Genomic DNA, 22,795 nt, shown 5'->3' with positions numbered 1-22,795 from the left:
CCGCTGCTATCTTCCTCATCTCCTCCAACTCTCGGAGGGCCTTTTGGGCTTCGGCCTTGGCAGACGTGGTAGCCTCTAGGGCCGTTGCAAGCTCGGATGCTTGCGCCTTCGACTCCAGCTCTAAACTCTCATGTTTTTTCATGAGAGCCTGAAGCTCTTGCTGCACCTCGCCGACCTGAGCCCCAAGTCTGTCTCGCTCGGTGCGCTCGATAGCGCCTGCTTAAGGGTCGCCACCTCAGTCGTGGCCCCTACAATAAGCAGTACAATCCTGTTACTCTTTCTGCAATCAAGCCTTTCTATAGGCACTTTTTATGTAAGGTATTTCTTACCTTCTTCCTCCTCGAGCCGCCGCTTGGCAAGGCCGAGCTCTTGCTCGGTCCGCTCGAGGTCCTGCTTCAGGACACCCACCTCCGCGGTCAGTGCGGCGGTGGATAGCAGCGAAGCCTGCATACGCATATTGACTCTTTTTTGTTAGACTCCTGCGATGTTTAGATCCTCTATTCGGCTTTTCTTTCCGAATGCCAAACAGAGCATCAGGGGCTACTGTCTATGCGGTAATATTTTTACATATTTTTACTTACCTCGAAGCCTGTTAGAAGGCTAGCGCAAGCTTCAGTCAGTCCGCTCTTGGCGGACTGAACCTTCTGGATCACCGTACTCATAATAGTACGGTGCCCCTCGTCGATGGAGGCGTCGTCAAGCACCTCCAGCAGATTGTCCGGCACCTCCGGTTGGACGGAGGCCGCCGGCTCAGAAGGCTTGCTCCTCTTGGAAGGAGTTCGCCTACCTCGGTCCGGAACTGTGGAAGATTCCGGCGTGGTGTCCGGCATAAAGCCGGACTGAGAGCCCCGGGGAGCCTTATCCCCTTCACTCCTGGAGTCCGGGAGGTTGCCTTGCGGCTCCTCCGGGACCACCTCCTCCTGCCCCGGAGCTTGTCGCGACGCCACTTCAGCGTCGTCTGCAGTGCGGGGGGAGACAGCGGGCGGAACTGAGTTCACGTCCGATGAGTCCAGGGAGCCGCCCGACGATTCGTCAAATTCGGCCCGGGGCGGACTGCATAATTACATTCGACATTAGGGAAAGCTGTGCAACAAAGGAACATCATGAGTTACTCTGATATCCGAACGTACGATTTCGCCGGACGCTTGGCCCTGTTTGGCCACTCCTCTTTGCCCTCTTCGGCGTTGGGGGCGTAGTCCGACGGAGGGGTCTTCCTTTTCCTAGACCCCTCGGCCTCCCCCGTTGGGGTGGCCTTCCTCTTCTCTCCTCCCTCCGACGGGGGAGAGTTTTCTTCTTCCTCCTCCTCGTTTTCGCGGGAGGAGGGCATCTCGGACTCGTCAGATGACGAGTCCGACACCACCACGTTGCGGACACTCTTTCGAGTCCCCGTGGTCTTCTTCTTCTTGGCCTTCTTCTCCGGCACCACATAAGGCGCCGGAACCAGCAGCTTCACTAGTAGAGCTGGGGCTGGGTCTTCGGGCAGCGGAGCCGGACAGTTAATCGGTCTGTATATCGCCCGCCAAGCCTGTCAAAGGTAAGGGAGTTTAGATCCCGCATAGAGTCAAACTATGAAAAAAGCTTAACATCCTGTAAAAGGTGTAGATGGCTTACCTCGCTAGCGTGACGCTGCGAGCTGTATCCGCGGTCCTCGGAAGCGGATGCGGGAGCCTCGGCGCCCTTGAAAAGCATCTTCCAGGCGTCTTCGTACGTCGTGTCGAAGAGCCTGCTGAGGGTTTGATGCTGCGCCGGGTCGAACTCCCACAGATTAAAATCCCGTTGTTGGCACGGGAGGATCCGGTGGACGAGCATAACCTGGATTATATTAACAAGCCGGACTAGCTTGTTCACCAGGGACTGGGTGCATGTTTGCAATCCAGTCACCTATTTTTCATCACCCCATGACAGGCCCGTCTCTTTCCAGGACATAAGCCGCGTGGGGGGTCCGGATCGGAACTCGGGGGCTGCGGTCCATTCCGGATCGCGCTGCTCGGTGATGTAAAGCCACCCGGATTGCCATCCCTTTAGGGTCTCCACGAAAGAGCCCTCGAACCATAGGACGTTGGCCATCTTGCCCGCCATGGCGCCTCCGCACTCCGCCTGGCTGCCGCGCACCACCTTGGGCTTGACGTTGAAGGTCTTGAGCCAGAGGCCGAAATGGGGGTGGTCGCGGAGAAAAGCCTCGCACACGACGATAAACGCCGAGATGTTGAGGATGAAGTTCGGAGCCAGATCATGGAAATCCAGGCCGTAGTAGAACATGAGCCCCCGGACAAATGGGTGGAGTGGAAAACCCAGTCCGCGGAGGAAGTGGGGGAGAAATACTACCCTCTCATGGGGCTTTGGGGTGGGGAGAAGCGGCCCCTCTTCGGGAAGCCGGTGCGCGATGTCCTTGGACAGATATCCGGCCTTCCTTAGCTTCTTGATTTTGCCCTCCGTGAGGGAGGAGACCATCCACTTGCCTCCCGCTCCGGACATTGCTGGAGAAGGTCGAGGTGGGAAGTGCGGGCTTGGGCGCTGGAGCTCGGGTGCGCAGGAGATGGATAGGCAAGGGAGGAAGAAGGCGTAGGTAAAAAGGTGGACCCTTGTCCCCTTATATGGGCGGATGCGGTTGTGCGTCCCCACCTGCCTAGTAAAACTCGCTTGCCTCCCAAGCGCCGTGATAAGTGGCATGGTTGGGTTACCCACGTCGTATTGATGGGAATCCCGTAAAAGGGGGGTACACGATCTCTGCTTTGACAAGACGTGCCAAGGAAACCGCCTCACAAAACACGCTGAGGTGGAAAAGTGAAAACGATTCGAGTGGAGGACTTGGCTGTAGTGTGATGACGCACTGCGGAATACGTCAGCAGATTTGATTTGTGTTAGTATTATTCTCTCTATGGCAATATGTGGATGCTTATTTTGCAGAGCCGGACACTACTCTTGGTGTTTACAATCTTCTATGAAGGACTTGGAGGAGGAACCCGCCTTGCAATGCCGAAGACAATTTGCGCGCCGGACTCGTCGTCATTGAAGCCTGGTTCAGGGGCTACTGAGGGAGTCCTGGATTAGGGGGTGTTCGGGTAGCCGGACTATACCTTCAGCCGGACTCCTGGATTATGAAGATACAAGATTGAAGACTTCGTCCCGTGTCCGGATGGGACTTTCCTTGGCGTGGAAGGCAAGCTGCGGATATTCAAGATTTCCTACCATTGTAACCGACTCTATGTAACCCTAACCCTATCCGGTGTCTATATAAACCGGAGGGTTGTAGTCCGTAGGCAATCAACTCCATACACAACAATCATACCATAGGCTAGCTTCTAGGGTTTAGCCTCCTTGATCTCGTGGTAGATCTACTCTTGTACTACCCATATCATCAATATTAATCAAGCAGGACGTAGGGTTTTACCTCCATCAAGAGGGCCCGAACCTGGGTAAAACATCGTGTACCCTGCCTCCTGTTACCATCCGGCCTAGACGCACAGTTCGGGACCCACTACCCGAGATCCGCCGGTTTTGACACCGACAGTTATGTTCTTACTTCACAGATGATTTGAGTAGATGTTGAGTATATTTACTTGATGAATCACGAGTCTGAATTATTGAAAGGTTCAAGTAATTTCAGGGTGAAGTTGAAAGATCGTCGTGACAAGAGGATAAAATATCTATGATATGATCATAGAGATGAATATCTGAGTTACGAGTTTGGCACAGAATTAAGGCATTGTGGAAATTGTTTCACAACTAATACAGCCTGAAACACCATAGTATGATGGTGTGTCCGAACACCATAACTGCACCCTATTGGATATGATGCATACCATGATGTCTCTTATCGAATTACCACGATAGTTTATGGGTTAGGCATTAGAGACAACCACATTCACTTTAAATAGGGCACCATGTAATTCCGATGAGATGACACTGTATGAACTATGGTTTAGAGAAACCTAAGCTGTCATTTCTTAAAAGTTTGGGGCTGCGACGCTTATGTGAAAAAGTTTCAGGCTGATAAGCTCGAACCCAAAGCGGATAAATGCATCTTCATAGGACACCCAAAACAGTTGGGTGTACCTCCTGTCTCAGATCCGAAAGCAATAAGGGATTGTTTCTAGAATCGTGTCCTTTCTCGAGGAAGAAAGGTTTCTCTCGAAAGAATTGAGTGGGAGGATGGTGGAGACTTGATGAGGTTATTGAACCGTCTCTTCAACTAGTGTGTGGCAGGGCACGGGGAGTTGTTCCTGTGGCACCTACACCAATTGAAGTGGAAGCTTACGATAGTGATCATGAAACTTCAGATCAAGTCACTACCAAACCTCGTGGGATGACAAGGATGCGTACTACTTCAGAGTGGTACGTAATCCTGTCTTGGAAGTCATGTTGCTAGACAACAATGAACCTACGAGCTATGGAGAAGCGATGGTGGGCCTGGATTCCAAAATGGCTCGAGGCCATATAATCCGAGAGAGGATCCATATATGAAAACAAAGTGTAGACTTTGGAAGAACTACTTGATGGTCGTAAGGCTGTTAGGTACATATGGATTTTAAAAGGAAGACGGACAATGATGGTAAGTATCACCATTAAGAAAGCTCGACTTGTTGTTAAGATGTTTTCCGACAAGTTCAAGGAGTTGACTACGATGAGACTTTCTCATTCATAGCGATGCTAAGAGTCTGTTGGAATTATATTAGCGATTACTGTATTATTTATGAAATATTGCAGATAGGATATCAAAACATTGTTTCCTCGACGATTTTCTTGAGGAAAGGTTGTATGTGATACAACCGGAAGGTCTTGTCAATCCTGAAAGATGCTAACAAGTATGCAAAGCTCCAGCAATCCTTCTAAGGACTGGAGTAAGCATCTCGGAGTTGGAATGTATGCTTTGATGAGATGATCAAAGATTTTGGGTGTATACAAAGTTTATGAGAAACTTGTATTTCCAAAGAAGTGAGTGGGAGCACTATAGAATTTTTGATGAATATATGTTGTTGACATATTGTTGATCGGAAATGATGTAGATTTCTGGAAAGCATGCAGAGTTATTTGAAAAGTTTTTTTCAATGGAAAACCTGGATTAGGCTACTTGAGTATTGAGCATTAAGATCTATAAGGATAGATCAAAATGCTTAATAGTACTTTCAAATGAATACATACCGTGACAAGATTTTGAAGGAGTTCAAAATGGATCAGCAAAGAAGGAGTTCTTGGCTGTGTTATAAGGTGTGAACATTGAGTAAGACTCGAAACCTGACCGCGGTAGAATAGAGAGAAAGGATGAAGGTCTTCCCCTATGCTTTTGTCATAGGCTCTATACGGTATGCCATGCTGAGTACCACACTAGATGTGTGCCTTGCCACATATCTGGCAAGAGGGTACAAAGGTAATCTAGGAGCAGATCACCAGATAGCGGTCTAAATTATCCTTAGAGGAATAAGGATATGTTTCTCGGTTATGGAGGTGATAAAGAGTTCGACGTAAAGAGTTACGTCGATGCAAGCTTAACACCTATCCGGATAGCTCTGAGTAGAGATACTGGATACGTATAATGGAGCAACAATTTAGAATAGCTCCAAGTAGAACAGTTATTTGAAATGGCTCCAAATGTAGCGTAGTAGTTGCATCTACAAGATGACATAGAAATTTGCGAAGTACATACGGATCTGAATGTTGCAGATCCATTGACTGAAACCTCTCTCACAAGCATGAACTCTTTGGGTGTTAGTCACATGGGGATGTGACCTTGAGTGTTAATCACATATCAATGTGAACTGGATTATTGACTCTAGTGCAAGTGGGAGACTGTTGGAAATATGCCCTAGAGGCAATAATAAATTGGTTATTATTATATTTCCTTGTTCATGATAATCGTTTATTATCCATGCTAGAATTGTATTGATAGGAAACTCAGATACATGTGTGGATACATAGACAACACCATGTCCCTAGTAAGCCTCTAGGTGACTAGCTCGTTGATCAATAGATGGTTATGGTTTCCTGACCATGGACATTGGATGTCATTGATAACGGGATCACATCATTAGAAGAATGATGTGATGGACAAGACCCAATCCTAAGCATAGCACAAGATCGTGTAGTTCGCATGCTAAAGCTTTTCTAATGTCAAGTATCATTTCCTTAGACCATGAGATTGTGCAACTCTCGGATACCGTAGGAATACTTTGGGTGTGCCAAACGTCACAATGTAACTGGGTGTGCACTACGGGTATCTCCGAAAGTGTCTGTTGGGTTGGCACGAATCGAGACTGGGATTTGTCACTCCGTGTGACGGAGAGGTATCTCTGGGCCCACTCGGTAGGACATCATCATAATGTGCACAATGTGATCAAGGAGTTGATCACGGGATGATGTGTTACGGAATGAGTAAAGAGACTTGCCGGTAATGAGATTGAACAAGGTATCGGAATACCGACGATCGAATCTCAGACAAGTATCGTACCGATAGACAAAGGGAATTGTATACGGGATTGATTAAGTCCTTGACATCGTGGTTCATCCGATGAGATCATCGTGGAGCATGTGGGAGCCAACATGGGTATCCAGATCCCGCTGTTGTTTATTGACCAGAGAGTTATCTCCGTCATGTCTGCATGGTTCCCGAACCCGTAGGGTCTACACACTTAAGGTTCGATGATGCTAGGGTTATAGGGAATAGATATACGTGGTTACCGAATGTTGTTCGGAGTCCCGGATGAGATCCCGGACGTCACGAGGAGTTCCGGAATGGTCCGAAGGTAAAGATTTATATATGGGAAGTCCTGTTTTGGTCGCCGGAAAAGTTTCGGGTTTTATCGGTAATGTACCGGGACCACCGGGAGGGTCCCGGTGGTCCACCAAGTGGGGCCACCAGCCCCAGAGGGCTGCATGGGCCAAGTGTGGGAGGGGACCAGCCCCAGGTGGGCTGGTGCACCCCCCCCCCCACCAAGGCCCAAGGCGCCTAGGGTTTAGGGAGGGGGCGCCCCACCTAGCTTGGGGGGGGGCAAGTTTCCCCTCTTCCCCCCTTGGCCGCCCCACCAGATGGGATCTGGGCTGGCCGCCGCCCCTAGGGTGGAACCTTAGGTGGGGGCGCAGCCCCCCCTCTCCCCCTATATATAGTGGAGGCAAAGGAGCAGCCCACAGACGAAGTTTCTTCTCTTGTTGGCGCAGCCCTACCCCTTTCCCTCCTCGTCTCTTACGGTGCTTGGCGAAGCCCTGTTGGAGTACCACGCTCCTCCACCACCACCACGCCGTCGTGTTGCTGCTGGATAGAGTCTTCCCCAACCTCTCCTTCTCCCCTTGCTGGATCAAGGCGTAGGAGACATCACCGGGCTGTACGTGTGTTGAACACGGAGGTGCCGTCCGTTTCGCACTAGGATCATCGGTGATTTGGATCACGACGAGTACGACTCCATCAACCCCGTTCACTTGAACGCTTTCGCTTAGCGATCTACAAGGGTATGTAGATGCACTCTCCTTCCCCTCGTTGCTAGATTACTCCATAGATTAATCTTGGTGATGCGTAGAAAGTTTTGAATTTCTGCTATGTTCCCCAACAAGTATGACATGCTGGTAAGCAGTATGACTTATATCGCCCACAACTCACTTGTGTTCTACTCGTGCATATAACATCAACACATAAAACCTGGCTCTGATACCACTGTTGGGGAACGTAGTAATTTCAAAAAAATTCCTACGCACACGCAAGATCATGGTGATGCATAGCAACGAGAGGGGAGAGTGTGATCTACGTACCCTTGTAGACCGACAGCGGAAGCGTTAGCACAACGCGGTTGATGTAGTCGTATGTCTTCACGACCCGACCGATCAAGCACCGAAACTACGGCACCTCCAAGTTTTAGCACATGTTCAGCTCGATGATGATCCCCGAACTCCGATCCAGCAAAGTGTTGGGGAAGAGTTCCGTCAGCACGACGGCGTGGTGACGATCTTGATGTTCTATCGTTGCAGGGCTTCGCCTAAGCACTGCTACAATATTATCGAGTATTATGGTGGAAGGGGGCACCGCACACGGCTAAGAATATGATCACGTGGATCAACTTGTGTGTCTAGAGGTGCCCCTGCCCCCGTATATAAAGGAGCAAGGGGGAGGAGGCCGGCCCTAGGAGGGGCGCGCCAGGGAGTAGGGTTCCTACTCCTAGTTGGAGTAGGTTTCCTCCTTTCCTAGTCCAACTAGGAGAAGGGGGGAAGGGGGAAGAGGGGAAGGAAGGGAGAGAGGGGCCGCGCCCCAAACCCCTTGTCCAATTCGGATTGGGCTTGGGAGGGGCGCGCGCCACCTCCTGCTCCTTTCCACTAAGGCCCATTAAGTCCCATTGCTTCTTCCTCGTATTCCCGTAACTCCCCGGTACCTCCGAAAATACCCGAATCACTCGGAACCTTTGCGATGTCCGAATATAGTCGTCCAATATATCGATCTTTACGTCTCAACCATTTCGAGACTCCTCGTCATGTCCCCGGTCTCATCCGGGACTCCGAACTCCTTCGGTACATCAAAACTCATAAACTCATAATATAACTATCATCGAAACCTTAAGCGTGCGGACCCTACGGGTTCGAGAACAATGTAGACATGACCGAGACACGTCTCCGGTCAATAACCAATAGCGGAACCTGGATGCTCATATTGGCTCCCACATATTCTACGAAGATCTTTATCGGTCAGATCGCATAACAACATACGTTGTTCCCTTTGTCATCGGTATGTTACTTGCCCGAGATTCGATCGTCGGTATCTCAATACCTAGTTCAATCTCGTTACCGGCAAGTCTCTTTACTCGTTTCGTAATACATCATCTCGCAACTAACTCATTAGTTGCAATGCTTGCAAGGATTATGTGATGTGCATTACCGAGAGGGCCCAGAGATACCTCTCCGACAATCGGAGTGACAAATCCTAATCTCAACATACGCCAACCCAACATGTACCTTTGGAGACACCTGTAGAGCTCCTTTATAATCACCCAGTTACGTTGTGACGTTTGGTAGCACACAAAGTGTTCCTCCGGCAAACGGGAGTTGCATAATCTCATAGTCATAGGAACATGTATAAGTCATGAAGAAAGCAATAGCAACATACTAAACGATCGGGTGCTAAGCTAATGGAATGGGTCATGTCAATCACATCATTCTCCTAATGATGTGATCCCATTAATCAAATGACAACACATGTCTATGGTTAGGAAACATAACCATCTTCGATTAATGAGCTAGTCAAGTAGAGGCATACTAGTGACACTTTGTTTGTCTATGTATTCACACATGTCTTATGTTTCCGGTTAATACAATTCTAGCATGAATAATAAACATTTGTCATGAAATAAGGAAATAAATAATAACTTTATTATTGCCTCTAGGGCATATTTCCTTCACTTCTCTCTTCAGCTCTATCTTCATTAGCCAAGCATCGTCGCCCTCATTGTTGAGGGAGGGGGACGATATGATGCCTGACCTTGACAACTCTGGCAGAAAATAGCTCAAAACAAAAACAGAGGATATTTACATGGTACGATGGTCAAAACCTTCGGGAGATTATATAGTGAATTTTTACCGACCAAAAGAAGTATCGTGCAAGAAAACGGAGTCCGGAGGGCACACGAGGTGCCCACGAGGCAGGGGGTAGGGCGCGCCCTCCACCCTCGTGGACGCCTCGTGTCCTTTTCGGACTGCTTCTTATTTTCCTATTTTCTTAAATATTTCAAAACGGAGAAAAATTGCTATTAGAAGTGTTTTGGAGTCGGTTTACTTACCGTACCACATACCTCTTCCTTTTCGGAGGCTGAAACGTTCTAGAAGGTATCCCTTATATACTCCTCCGGGGTTACGGTTTCAATAACATTAGTTTCAACATTTATAGGATTACTTGAGATATAATGTTTGATTCTTTGATGTGTTGCCCCCGATTTGACCGTACACTAATCATACACGCAAACGTGTACGATCACGATCAGGGACTCACGGGAAGATATCACAACACAACTCTACAAATAAAATAAGTCATACAAGCATCATATTACAAGCCAGGGGCCTCGAGGGCTCGTATACAAGAGCTCGATCATAGACGAGTCAGTGGAAGCAACAATATCTGAGTACAGACATAAGTTAAACAAGTTTGCCGTAAGAAGCACTACAAAAAAAAGACACATCCGTGACATTTTGGGCCAAACGAATTTTTTTCTTGTCATACATATGACACTTCTATGACGATAATTGTGACAAAACCCGGTATCATCATAGATGTGGTGGGCTCCTACTTCTTTGACAAAAAATCATGACAGACAATGGGCTTTTCGTCCTGGGCGGGACGGAGACGCAGCTGCATGACATTCTTTGGGCTGTCCATGACGGAAAAAACCGTGGTAGAAGCGAGGGCGAGGAAAATTTCGGGGAGTTCCCTTTTACGGTGGAAGGTCGGGGGCCGAGCGATGCGCGTTTCTCTCATACACGTACGCGCGTGTGTGCGAGGCGTTGGCTCTAACTGAACCCGAGCGAGGCGTTGGGCTCTAACTAAACCCGAGCGATTGCACTGCAGGCTACGCGTTACTGAACCCGAGCGATCGATCGATGGCTGTTAACTGAACCCGATCGAGCGATTCCTTCGCTACTGCTGCTAACTGAAGCCGATCGATGCTGCCTCTGGATGAACAGTGAGCGTTGCGGGAGGGGGGTTGGATGAACAGTTCCCGGTGGGGGTGGATGAACAGGACCCCGTGGTGTTGCCTCTGGATGAACAGGACCCCGATCGATCGAGCCGGTTGGGGCTGGATGAACAGGACCCCGTGGAGGGCTGGATGAACAGTAGACGGTGGAGGGCATGATGAACAGTAGCCCGTGGAGAGGTGGTTGAACAGGAGCCCGTGGAGAGGGGTGGTTGAACAGTAGCCGGTGGAGTAGCGCGCGGTGGAGGCTGGATGAACAAGAGCCCGTGGATGAACAGTCGCAGTTGGAGACTGGAGGAGGTCGACGGTGGATGAACAGTAGCTCGTGGAGGCTGGAGGGGGTCGACGGTGGAGATGAACAGTATCCCGTGGAGTCCCGTTTTGCGGTACGCCACACCCCTCCCGATGAACAGGACCCCCGTTTCGACCGTAGTGCTCCAACACAAGTCCGTTTCGTCCGTTTTGTGGTACGCCACACCCCTCCCGATGAACAGGACCCCCGTTTCGACCGTAGGAGGTCCGTTTCCTCTGTTTTGCGGTACGCCAATCCCCTCCCGATCAATAGGACCCCGTTTCAAACATAGGAGGTCTGTTTCCTTCGTTGTGCGGTATGCCAGGCCTCGTTTCCATCGCTTGTTCCGTCCAAGCCCTCCCGATGAGCACGACCACGCATTCCCTTCCGACCCAGCCGGTTGGCTCCCACACGTTCCGTTGCCCCCCCCCCCATGAACACGATGCATTCCGTTGCCTCCCCATGAACACGACGCATTCCGTTGCCTCCCCATGAACACGACGACGACGCTGTTTCTCCGTTCCGACCCAGCCATGTACACGAGCCCTGGCCATACATATGCGCGAGTAGGCGTTCGAGACCCCGCCCGTATTTATACATACGTGGCCGTATTTTCTTTCTTGCACCCTGGCCGCTGTACGTACGTGTACATACTACATGCGCGCCTCTACTACGACACGTGCGCGCCTCTACATCGACCAGTATGTACGTACACGTTCGCGATCAGAATGACAACGCTACATACGCTTCGACCAGGTGGGTCCTGACTGTCAGGCACTTCCTTGTCTGCGAAGATGTAGCTGGTGGGTCCCAGCAGTCAGGGGGCGAATCGTTTTTTTGCCCGGGCGCACTTCCTTGCATGCGAAGATGTAGCTGGTGGGTCCCAACAGTCAGGGGGAAACGTTTTTTTCGCAAAATACAGTGGCCCGTCCGGTGGGTCCTAGCTGTCAGGTGGAGGAATCATTATTTTCCGCGTAATAAGGAGGCACTTCCTTGCTGCGGCCATGGACCCAGCTGTCAGCCTCTCCACGTACAGTCCAAGTCCGATGGAAGTCGTTCCTTGACCATGTTGACCACGCCGCACCGAGAGCACCAGGGCGGTGGACGACGGCAAGGCCTAGGAAGGGGACGACACGGAGGCAGCGAAGACTCGGCAGTTGTTTCCCACGCGGAGGGGAGTATGACTGTACAAGGGTTTAATAGTTCGTCTGCCGTCACCGGAGAATAACAGCAGGTGTGGGTGAGTAGAGGGATGGCTAGGCCAGCGATGGGAGTACGGTCGGGCGGTGAGGTGCACGACAGCACAGCCAGCTGCGAGGAGGAGGGAGCAGGCAGTCCTGTCGGCGCTTGTTTGAGCGGCTGGAGCAGGAAGAGCAGAGATTGAAGAAGCACGACGGCCGTTGGATGGACATCCAACAGTTAGTGCTTGTGCGCTAACCTTTTTTTAGGAAAGCCTCAAATATGTGGAAAACAGCATACAACCCATCTGCCATTATTTCTAATAATTTACAGCCCATTTGCTAATTCTTAAGGTATTTTTTGGAGCCCATATTCTTTTTGTTAGGATTACAGCCCATATTGTGGCAATGGTTAAAAAATTATACGAAATTTTGCATATTTCGGTGCGGTCCGAAATGTTTTTAATCCCGAAATTTCGACTCACATTCAAACTGATTTTAAAAATAAATGTATATCAATATAAAATCCAACAAATTCTCCACGCATAAAAATTAATGTAATTTAAAATCTTGAAATGAAAAAAAGATATTTGAAACTAATTGCCGGTTTGATGTGTTTTAAAAATGTACAACCCATTTCTCATTACTGATGGTCCATTTTCTCGGCCAGCCGAATGAAAGCTCTCCTCATCTTGAAAGATTTGCAGCCCAACAGGCCTGACAAAGCGACTTACTTGGCAAATCACAAAAAAACTTGGCTGTGGCCGTGGACCCAGCTGTCAGCCTCTCCACATACAGTACTCTTCCAATGGAAGTCGTTCCTTGACCACGTTGAACACGCCGGGCGGAGAGCACCACGGCGGTGGACGACGGCGAGGCCTAGGAAGGGGACGACGCGGTAGTGGAAGCCCGCGCGGAGAGGACTACGAGGGTTCACTGGTTTGGCTGCGGTGTGAGGCTGCCGTCGCCGCAGGGCCTGGCCAGCAGTGGGAATAGTAGGGGGCGGTGAGGCCTCTGCGGTAGCACAGCCGGCCACGGGAGGCAGGAGCATGCGGCACGACCGGCGCTGCTTTGGGCGGCTGGAGCAAGAAGACCAGAGGTTGAAGAAGCACTACGGCCGTTGGATGGACATCGTATGGTCACTAGAGCTAGAATCATTCATATTGACTAAGTTGACAAATCCCTTCGTCCCCGTCAACTTAGTAGGCCCACAAGTCAGCCTCCCAGCAAGGTGGGTCCCAGCTAGCCGGAGGAGTTTTCATTTTTTTGTGCGTAATAAGGAGGCACTTCCGATGGGTCCGAGCTGACAGCGGGGGGAACGTTTTTTCGCGAAATACGGTGGCCCGTCCGGTGGGTCCCAGTAGTCAGGGGGAAACGATTTTTTTCGCAAAATACTGGTGGCCCGTCCGGTGGGTCCCTGCTGTCAGGTGGAGGAATCATTATTTTCCGCGTAATAAGGAGGCACTTCCTTGCTGCCGCCGTGGACCCAGCTGTCAGCCTCTCCACGTACAATCCATGTCCGATGGAAGTCGTTCCTTCCATGCTGACCATGCCGCACCGAGAGCACCAGGACGGTGGACGACGGTGAGGCCTAGGAAGGGGACGACGCGGAGCCGGTGAAGACGCGGCAGTGGATGCCCACGCGGAGAGGAGTATGAGGGTTCACTCATTCGGCTGCGGTGTGAGGCTGCCGTCGCCGCAGGGCCTGGCCAGCGGTGGGAATAGTAGGGGGCGGTGAGGCCTCCACGGCAGCATAGTCAGCCACGGGAGGCAGGAGCAGGCGGCACGACCGGCGCTGCCTTGGGCGGCTGGAGCAAGAAGACCAGAGGTTGAAGAAGCACTACGGCCGTTGGATGGACATCGTATGGTCACTGCAGCTAGAATCGTTTATATTGACTAAGTTGACAAAGCCCTTGGTACGTCAACTTAGTAGGCCCACAGGCCAGCTTCCGAAACGGTGCACCCCAGATGTCAGGGGAGGAATCTTTTTTTGGGCGGATGAAACTAGAATATCCGAGATTGAAGAAGAAGCACGGCATCCGTTGGATGGACATCGAACGGCCACTTCTGCTAGAACCGTGTGTTGACTATAAGTTGACAAAGCCTTGCATACGCGTCAACTCTGTTTTTTTAGGTGACACTTCAACTTAGTAAGGCCAGAAGTGTGTGGCAGAGAACTTAAGCCCATTTGAGATTTGTAATAATGTGTAGCCCAATTTTGAATTCTAATGGAATTTACTACAACCCATTTACAGTTTGTTAAAAGTACAGCCCATTTCAACCAACCGTTCAAAACAAAATTCAATAAAATTTCCCACATTTTGATGGGATCCGAAATATTTTTATCCTGAAATTTCTAGTCAGATTAAATACAATTTCAATATAAATTTATATTACGTAAAAATCCAACGAAACATTGCGCTCGCAACAATTAATAAAATTAAAATTTTCAATATCCAAAATAATATTTTATAAAGTAATCACGTGTTTGGTGCATTTTTTATAGTTACTGCCCAGTTTTTATAATTACATCCCATTATTATTTCTTAAAGCCCATTTTCTTGTTAAGCCTAATGCATCCCTCCTAGGAAAGATTTGCAGCCCAGCGGGGCGGAGAATAACAACTTGACCTTGCCTGGGTATTCCTAAAAAAAAGTATAGCTGGGCTAGCCATTTTCAGCTTGAAAAAAATTAATATCTGGGCTGGATATCTGGCCTGGGCTAGACGGGCCACAGCCCGCCCAGTTAATACCTGCAGCGATGTTTTCGTTGTTGTTCAGAGGAGAAAAATTAATATCTGGGCTAAACATCGAAAAACTCTGAAGTGCTCACACCTCAAAAACACAAATACTGCTCGAGCTGCTTGGTCCCAGCTGTCGGCCACTTTTTGTGCAATTCTCTCGTTTATTGACTAGTACTACATAGGTTGACAATGGTGTGGGACCGTGATGTCAGGAAACCAGGGGGAAGCAAAATAAATAACTCTAGCGAACGCTTCCACCTCTGCCCTCGTTGTCTCCCGTGGAAACCCCTTTCCTCCCTTTTTTTGCTCGAGCAAGGACCAATGCATGCAGCACGTCCATACGGTTATTAGGCAAGAAATAAAAGCGCTTTGCATGCTATGAATTATGATGGCCTGCATGGGTAGCTAATAAGGCATCTTCTTAACTGCTGTGATTAAATGTTGTGTTTAGAAGAGAAAAATATTCTTTTTTTCCACCAATCTGCTTGCACCTAGGTCGTGATGCACCTTCTAATACGACTTATTCACCTAGACGGATAAAGTATAGTTTTATACACACACACACACACATATATATATATATATAATAAGGAGGCACTTGCGTACGTGAGGCTATGGACCTGGTGGGTCCCCATTGTCATCCTCTCCAAGTAAAGTCATCTCCTCGCCCGCGCGCGCTTTCCGCCCGAAACAGTCAGCGCCGCCCGCCCCGCTTCCCGGTGCAGGCAATTGCTCCGCCTTCAAACGATACAAGTGCCGTCCGTCCGTCCATCTGCCGCCCACATTAATGATACGCAGTTGCCGAGGCGGCTACTCCGGTGCCACATGTCCGTCCCTCTGCCCGCCCACCATTTCTATATAAACTGCTGCGCCGGCCATAGCCGCAGTCATCGCATCCGTTCCCTTTCTCCTGTCCACACCACTACTGCCCACCATGGCTTCCTCGCGCTCCAGCGCTCTTCGGGACGGGCGGACGACGGACCACAAGGAGATGGCAGCCATTGCTGCCGACTGGCTGGCCGACAGGCAGCCGGAGGACGACGACATCCCAATGGAGAACATGGTAGTCGACGATCCGGCGCCAACCCCCTCCTCCGCGCCATCCTCGCCCGTGCATTACACCATGACCATCGGCGAGGCCCGTGCCCAATATATGGACAGTGTGAGGCAGATGCGTCAAGAGCAATTCCGGGAGGCGCAGGCCGACGCCGCCTACAACCACCATCTCCTTCAGGAGCACCTGTAGGCGGAGGAGCAGATCGCCGCGGAGCGGGCGTAGCAGGAGGCGCTGCTCGACTTGTACCGCTCCGCCCGCAAGGGCCGCCTCGAGCGCTGGCGGGACCGCATGCGGGTGGCGGAGGCTGCGGCCGCTTACAAAGAGGCTAGCAAAGAGGGCGATGAAGCGGGCGAGGCGCTGTTTGGCGAGACCGAGGACGAGGCAGAGGACAATGTCGGCTCCGACGAGTCCCCGCTCCGCTGGCGTCGACGAGGCCCTGCTCCGCCGAGGCCCCGCGGCGCCAACAACGAGGCAGAGGACACCGCCAGCTCCGCCGAGGCCCCGCCCCGCCAACAACGAGGCAGAGGACATCGCCGGCTCAGTTGAGGCCCCACCCTGCCGGCAACGCGGGGGAGGATTTCCACCGCTCCGCTGAGGCGCCGCCCGCCGGCAACGAGACAGAGGACATCACCGGCTCCGCCGAGGCCCCGCCCCGCTGCCGACGAGGCCGCACCACACAGAAAAACGATGAAGAGTAGAACACGGTAGGTCACCGCCGCTCGGGTCCAAGTAAGGCCACCGCTGCTACCCTCCTGTTGAAGCCAAGCTAGGCGGGTTGAACATTGACGACCGGTTAGCTTTTTGGCTACAACGTGGAGTCAGGGAGTTCTGCTAGAGAGTAACGCTGCTTCTACTTAACTGCTGGTGCAGTTAGCTGACTGACACTTTGGCCCAACAAGCACTACAAGAAATATGTCAACTTGTGACCTTGACTATTGGTCACCGAAAGGTCATTGTTTTTCATTTGCGACCTTTTTGTGACCAAAAACAGAAGGTCAAAAGCTGACGATCGTAAACTGAAATTAACGACCTTCTCTGTGAGAAGGTCATAGATGTTTACCACCAAAATATGCCTAATGTTTTGTTTTGGTCACTAGCTGTCTGCCCAAGCCACGTCGAATCTGATGTGGCAAGCTGACGTGGCAAAATTATGACCAAATGAAAAGGTCGTTGACAAGAATCAGCCCGGTCCAATTAGGTGCCTATATGGGCCAAGTCCATTAAATCAGCCCATTTATTATTATTTTTTCTAGCCAATTTTTGTTAGCTACCGGCATGGACCAACAATTCAGCCTTTTATTTATTTCCGGGTCGTGGCCTTTTAACATTGTTTGGGCCATTGCATTTTGAAACTGGTCCCACCAATCAGATGGGTCCCACTTGTCATCATCACACACATTGGGCCCACTTGACAAAAATTTCGAAACTGCTCAGATTATTTTTATAAGTGGGTCCCACAAGTCAAGCTTCCATTCCACACGTATTCAAATCACATACATAATCAATATTTCAGACCCAACAGTACAAATGTAGTTCATCAAATAACACTAAGTCTACTACAATCTGTACATAGTCTATTACAACCCCAATACGCCTACTATTACAATATTACAATATTACAGTCTATTACAGTCAAACATTAGAGACAACTCTTTGCTGAGTAGGGCTATACTATATGGCTTCAAACTTCAAATTTCATAGACCTAGAGCTCCTGTAAAAGAGTGAACACATAGGCTACCAGCATTAGAGTCGCTATTATTCCTGGACAATCAAAAAATTATATACTGGAAGAGATCTCATAGAAATGTAGATTTATGGACAAATATATGATAAAGCAACAGATTCAGCCAACTTCAAAGACCTAGATGTTTGTGATGCATCTTCACATAACCACAAGAACACTAGATATAGTATAATATGATTCCAGAAGACCAAAAGAGCATCAATCAGGAGACCAAAAGAGCATCAATCAGGAGCAGGTATATAGCTAGCAAACTACTACTAGACATCATCGACACTTGAACCATAGCATGTCCAGCAAGGAAACAGAAAATGGGACAAGTACTAATTCTGGATAACATGTCCAGGAAGGCCATCCAATGGTTTCAACCACATCCTAATAAACCAGCGGCACTCTAATACTACTAATTACCAGCAGCAAATCAAATAGCCAAATGAAGCACCAACACTTGATCATCAACACAACAGTCGGCAAGGACTGAACCACGGCGCAAAAAGCATCGAAATCAGAGCATGGTTGTAGCATAGCAAAGGGAGGAGCTCACAGTGGTGGTTTGTGCAGCCAATGTCGAACAGCCTCCGTTCGTCGCTTGCGAGCACCATGCACCTTGGTTGGCCATGAACCAAAGCATCGCTGTTGCACATGGATAGGAGGAGTCAGAAATTTTGAGGTCAAATTGAAAAGGGAATAGCATATAGTTTGCAAGTGCGTGAGGAAGGAAAGCAATGCAAAAGCATCACTTCGAGGTGTAGAATCCTAACCACAAGAGCATCAATCAGCATCAGGCATATATATAGCTAGCAATAATACCATGTACTCTCTTATAAAGAAATATAAGAGAATTTAGATCACTAAAGTAGTGATCTAAACGATCTTATATTTCTTTACGGCGGGAGTAGTAAACAGCAGCATCAGCACTTGTACCATGACATGTCCAGCAAGGAAACAAAAAATGGGGAAAATAATGTATTCTAGACTAGATACCAACTGAAGTAGCCAGAGGCCATCCAATGGATTAAGCAACGTTCATACTGAACCTTCAAATTCTAATTACCTGCAACAAATCAGTAGCATAGGCAGACTATGCCCACTGAAAATCAAACTCCAGCCACATTGCTCTGTGTTCCTACACTAAACTGGAAACCACAGAAATCAAATGGGCTAAACAGCGAGTCGGAGCCCTCTTTCTAGAGTAGAGACTCCACTCTTACCTCCACATCACACTCCTAATGCTACTGAGGCAAAACTACTCTTAATGGACTGCTACAGCTATACTGCAAGAATTTACAGCTATACTCCATGTACTGCTCTCCAGGAGTACTCCAATTCATCTTTCAAAAAATGTTCAAGCACTGACTAAAGAAGGAATTTTAAGTTTTGGAACCCAAGAGACAACCGTTGCATCTACACTGACATGTGTAGTTCAATAGGTTGGTCCTGTGCAAGACAAGCTACCTAGATTTTGCTGATGCACACTGTAAACTACCAAAAAACAATGGACATGAAAAATTCAAAAAAAAATTCAGAAAACTGCAGATACAGACTAGACTGCCACTGGTTCCCAAATGCTACATATTCAGTTTTCACACACAAGCAATCAAGACGCTACAAGGTGTCGTTTGTCCATCCTACCAGGAACAGCAGCATCCAGAAAGGTAAAACGGAACATATTTTCCCTTGAGGAGCAGACAAGCCACAACTACAATTCAAGCCATTGGACTGCCAATCGACTCCGCTGGCATTATATCAGATACAATAGTACACATTTCAGAGGAAACAACCCATGTGCAGCGTACAGCGTACTAATATCAGTGAGAGGAGGAGCTACAGCCACATCTGATGACTGATGTATACTCTTGGGCATCCATCCGGGCAAATAAGAAAAGAAAGAAAAAACAAGAACGGGGATGGAATGCGGCGGGAGCTATCACCTTGAAGATGGGTGGCTTGGAGCAGATCCTGCAGCGAAAAGCATCTACATCAGTGAGAGAGCAAGAACATCAGGGAAAATAGGAACGTTGCATTCTTGAAAGGAACAGGGATATGAATAACAGGGCAGAGAACATTGAAAATGTATCTTACCCTGCATTGGTGATCAAAGCCATCAACACACTTGTCGCACACTCTGCAATGCTTACTGTTCTTCAAAACCTACATAAATATACACAAGGTTTGTAATAACATGTCGCAAAAAAGGTGAAGAAGTCATGCCATTCCCCATAAGATAGAGCTACCTAATGTAGCAATAACATTCGATTCAAACTACTACACACCCTCTTGCATGTCTGACTACAACCTACTAGTAGTAGGTTACAGTAGTTCTAAAATTACATCGAATATCAACACTGCAGGGCACACCACAGCTACCCACTACTCCATTAGTTAGTCCGTACCAACCACAGCCACAACTCCACAGGCATTGCTGATGGAGCTAAACCGATTTCAACTTGCAGACAAAATTAGCTAGGGATGGGAGCAAGAAAACAAGTATCAGTCAGATCCGACCATGGCCACGTATATTGTCCAACTCGGGACTGGACACAATCAACAGAGACGAAATGCACAATTGACAACAGCTCCCACCAGACGAAGGAAACGAACCTGGCGTGGATGAGCTTGACGCTGGTCTTCATGCCGGGCCTGGACCAGTTGTAGGTGATGGATCCCGCGACCCCCATGAGCCACAGCGTCCCTGCAAGCACACACGACAGAAAAAGGGGATCAAATTCAATTCAATCACATGGCAAGGAATGACGCAGAACAGAGAGGAGGAGTAGCTCCGGCGGCGGAAGGGGAGTTCCCCGCGGCGCACCATGCTCGTGGACACCCCCGACGCCATGGCGGGAGGCGGATGGGAGTGCGGGTGCGAGTGTGGGCGCTGCCTTTGCTCTCCCTTGTCTGCCTCCCGCTCTCTCTCGGTCAGATGCCTGCGAGGTGGTGTGAGCTCAGCCAGATGCCGCTTCCGAGGACGACGAGGGATAGGACCAGGACGCCCGCTCGTAGTCGGTGGTGGCGACCATGTCCACGACAGCCTCCGTCTCGGGCCGCGGGATGAGCACGCCGTCCCGGACGGTGACCACCAGGTCCTTCCAGTGCTCGTTCCCGAGCGGCCTGCAGAGGAGGTAGGGCGCCGCCGGATCGCCGCTGGACGGGGAAGGGGCGGAGGCGTCGGCAAGGAGCCAACGGAGATGGCGGTGGAGGTGCGGCGCAGAGGGCGGGACGGGGGGCACCGGCCCTGCGGCGGAAGCCGGCGAGTGAGGCCTCCGGGACGGGGTGGGTCGACGGGCGGAGGAAGATAGGTGGGCGACGGGGGAGAGAGAGGCGGCGGTGGGATGGGGAAGGAGGGGGCGGCGATGGGGGGCCGCCGTCGTCGATCTAGATCAGGGAGAGGGATTGGGGTGGGTGGCGGATCTGGAGCGAAAGAATGGAGGCAGGGGAGGGAGGAATGAGAGAAACAATGGAGGCGGTGGGGTGGGGAGGGGTGGGTGGGTGAAAAATGTCCACGAAGACAGACCTAGGCGGTGGGGTGGGGAGGGGTGGGTGGGTGAAAAATGTCCATGAAGACAGACCTAGGGTTTCGGCTCGGGTGGGTTTGGGCCGTTGGATCCGGAAGCATCTGACGGTGGTTGATGCGTGATCCACGTGATATTTTCATGGTCCAATCAGAACGTAGCAAACCATTTGATGACCTTATGACCATATAAATTGGTCATGATCGATTCAAAATAAAAAATTTCATTCCATTTTTCAGTGCTCAAAATGAGTTTTTTTGTGAAAGTCCTATCAAATGTATGATCTCATATTGTGCACAATGATGCATCTTGGAATTCCAAATAATGTTGCCTAAGAAAGTTTTCATTTTCCATTTTTCGAGTGCTCGAAAAGAGGTTTTTTGTGAAGGACCTACCATATATTTGTTGTAAAATTATAGAAATCAATTTTCTAAAATATTAGGACATATTTAATGCACAATTGACCAAATGATTGGGTGTAAAAAGTTTTGATCCACCTCTTGTGAAAAAGACAAATTTCCGCTGATTCAGTAGGAAGCGGGTAAAATTTCAACTGTAGTTGCCTCGTGGTTTCCTCATTATTTTTTCTAAAAATCATTTCTAGGTACATAAGTATCTACTTAATCAGAGAAACACCAAAAAAATTCCAATATTCAACCACTAGCTAGGAACGGTCATTCCCGCCGTTTTGACCGCATTTTGAAACGGGCATAAAAAATAAAAAAAATAAGAAATTGGGAAACCTTCGCATTGTATCATTATATGTGGCCAAGTTCCCAGGAAAAATAACAAACTTGTAATACGGCAATTATTTTAAAAAAGTGTTCTCAGAAACGAGCTATCACGTATGGAGATCAATGGCTTTCAAGCCAAATAATCAATCTTATGGCCACACTCATGGCATAGTTTGTTCAAATGATCTCATATTGTGCATAAGGGTACATATTGGAATGGCAAACAATGTTGCCTAAGGAAGTTTTTATTTTCTTTGGGCGAAAAAACCATTTTTCATTTTTCGAGTGTCTAAAGGAGGTTTTTTTTGAAGGACCTCCCAAATAATTGTTGCAAAATTGGACCAAAACAATTTTCTAAAATACTAGGACATATTTAATGCACAATTGACAAAATGGTTGGGTGCAAAAAGTTTTGATCCACCTCTCGTGAAAAAGACAAATTTCCGCCGATTCATTTGGAAGCGGGTCAAATTTGAACTACAGCTGCCACATAGTTTGCTCTTTATTTTTTCCAAAAATCATTTCTAGGTACATAAGGATCTATTTAATCAGAGAAACACCAAAAAAATTCCAAAATTCAACCACTAACTAGGAACGGTCATTCCCGCCATTTTGACCGCATTTTGAAACAGGCATAAAAAATTCAAAACAACAAAAAATTGGGAAACCTACGCATTGTGTCATTATATGTGGCCAAGTTCCCAGGAAAAATAACAAACATGTAATACGGCAATTATTTTAAAAAAGTGTTCTCAGAAATGAGCTATCATGTATGGAGATCAATGGCTTTCAAGCCAAATAATCAATCTTATGGCCACATTCATGGCATAGTTTGTTTAAATGATCTCATATTGTGCACCAGGATGCATATTGGAATGG

At 48.9% G+C, this 22,795-nt stretch overlaps 1 long non-coding RNA gene across 2 annotated transcripts; it reads right to left on the bottom strand.

Moving 5' to 3' along the window:
• Positions 1-17,395: 17,395 nt before the first annotated feature.
• Positions 17,396-21,144, bottom strand: LOC147989982 (uncharacterized). 2 transcript variants are annotated; one of them, XR_015618455.1, is made up of 6 exons: positions 20,483-21,144; positions 20,272-20,362; positions 19,753-19,821; positions 19,602-19,629; positions 18,215-18,303; positions 17,396-17,640 (listed from the first exon to the last, which is right to left on the bottom strand). It is a non-coding gene; the product is annotated as an uncharacterized LOC147989982 (long non-coding RNA). The 2 variants fall into 2 exon arrangements; XR_015618452.1 differs by having other exon boundaries at positions 17,396-18,303.
• Positions 21,145-22,795: the final 1,651 nt, after the last annotated feature.

The sequence above is a fragment of the Triticum urartu genome, chromosome 1A (assembly GCF_056163025.1).
Source record: "Triticum urartu cultivar PI428250 chromosome 1A, HENAU_Tu73, whole genome shotgun sequence".
Lineage (NCBI taxonomy): Eukaryota > Viridiplantae > Streptophyta > Magnoliopsida > Poales > Poaceae > Triticum > Triticum urartu.
Note: the sequence above shows the minus strand (reverse complement) of the source record. Positions and strands in the feature narration are given on the sequence as shown.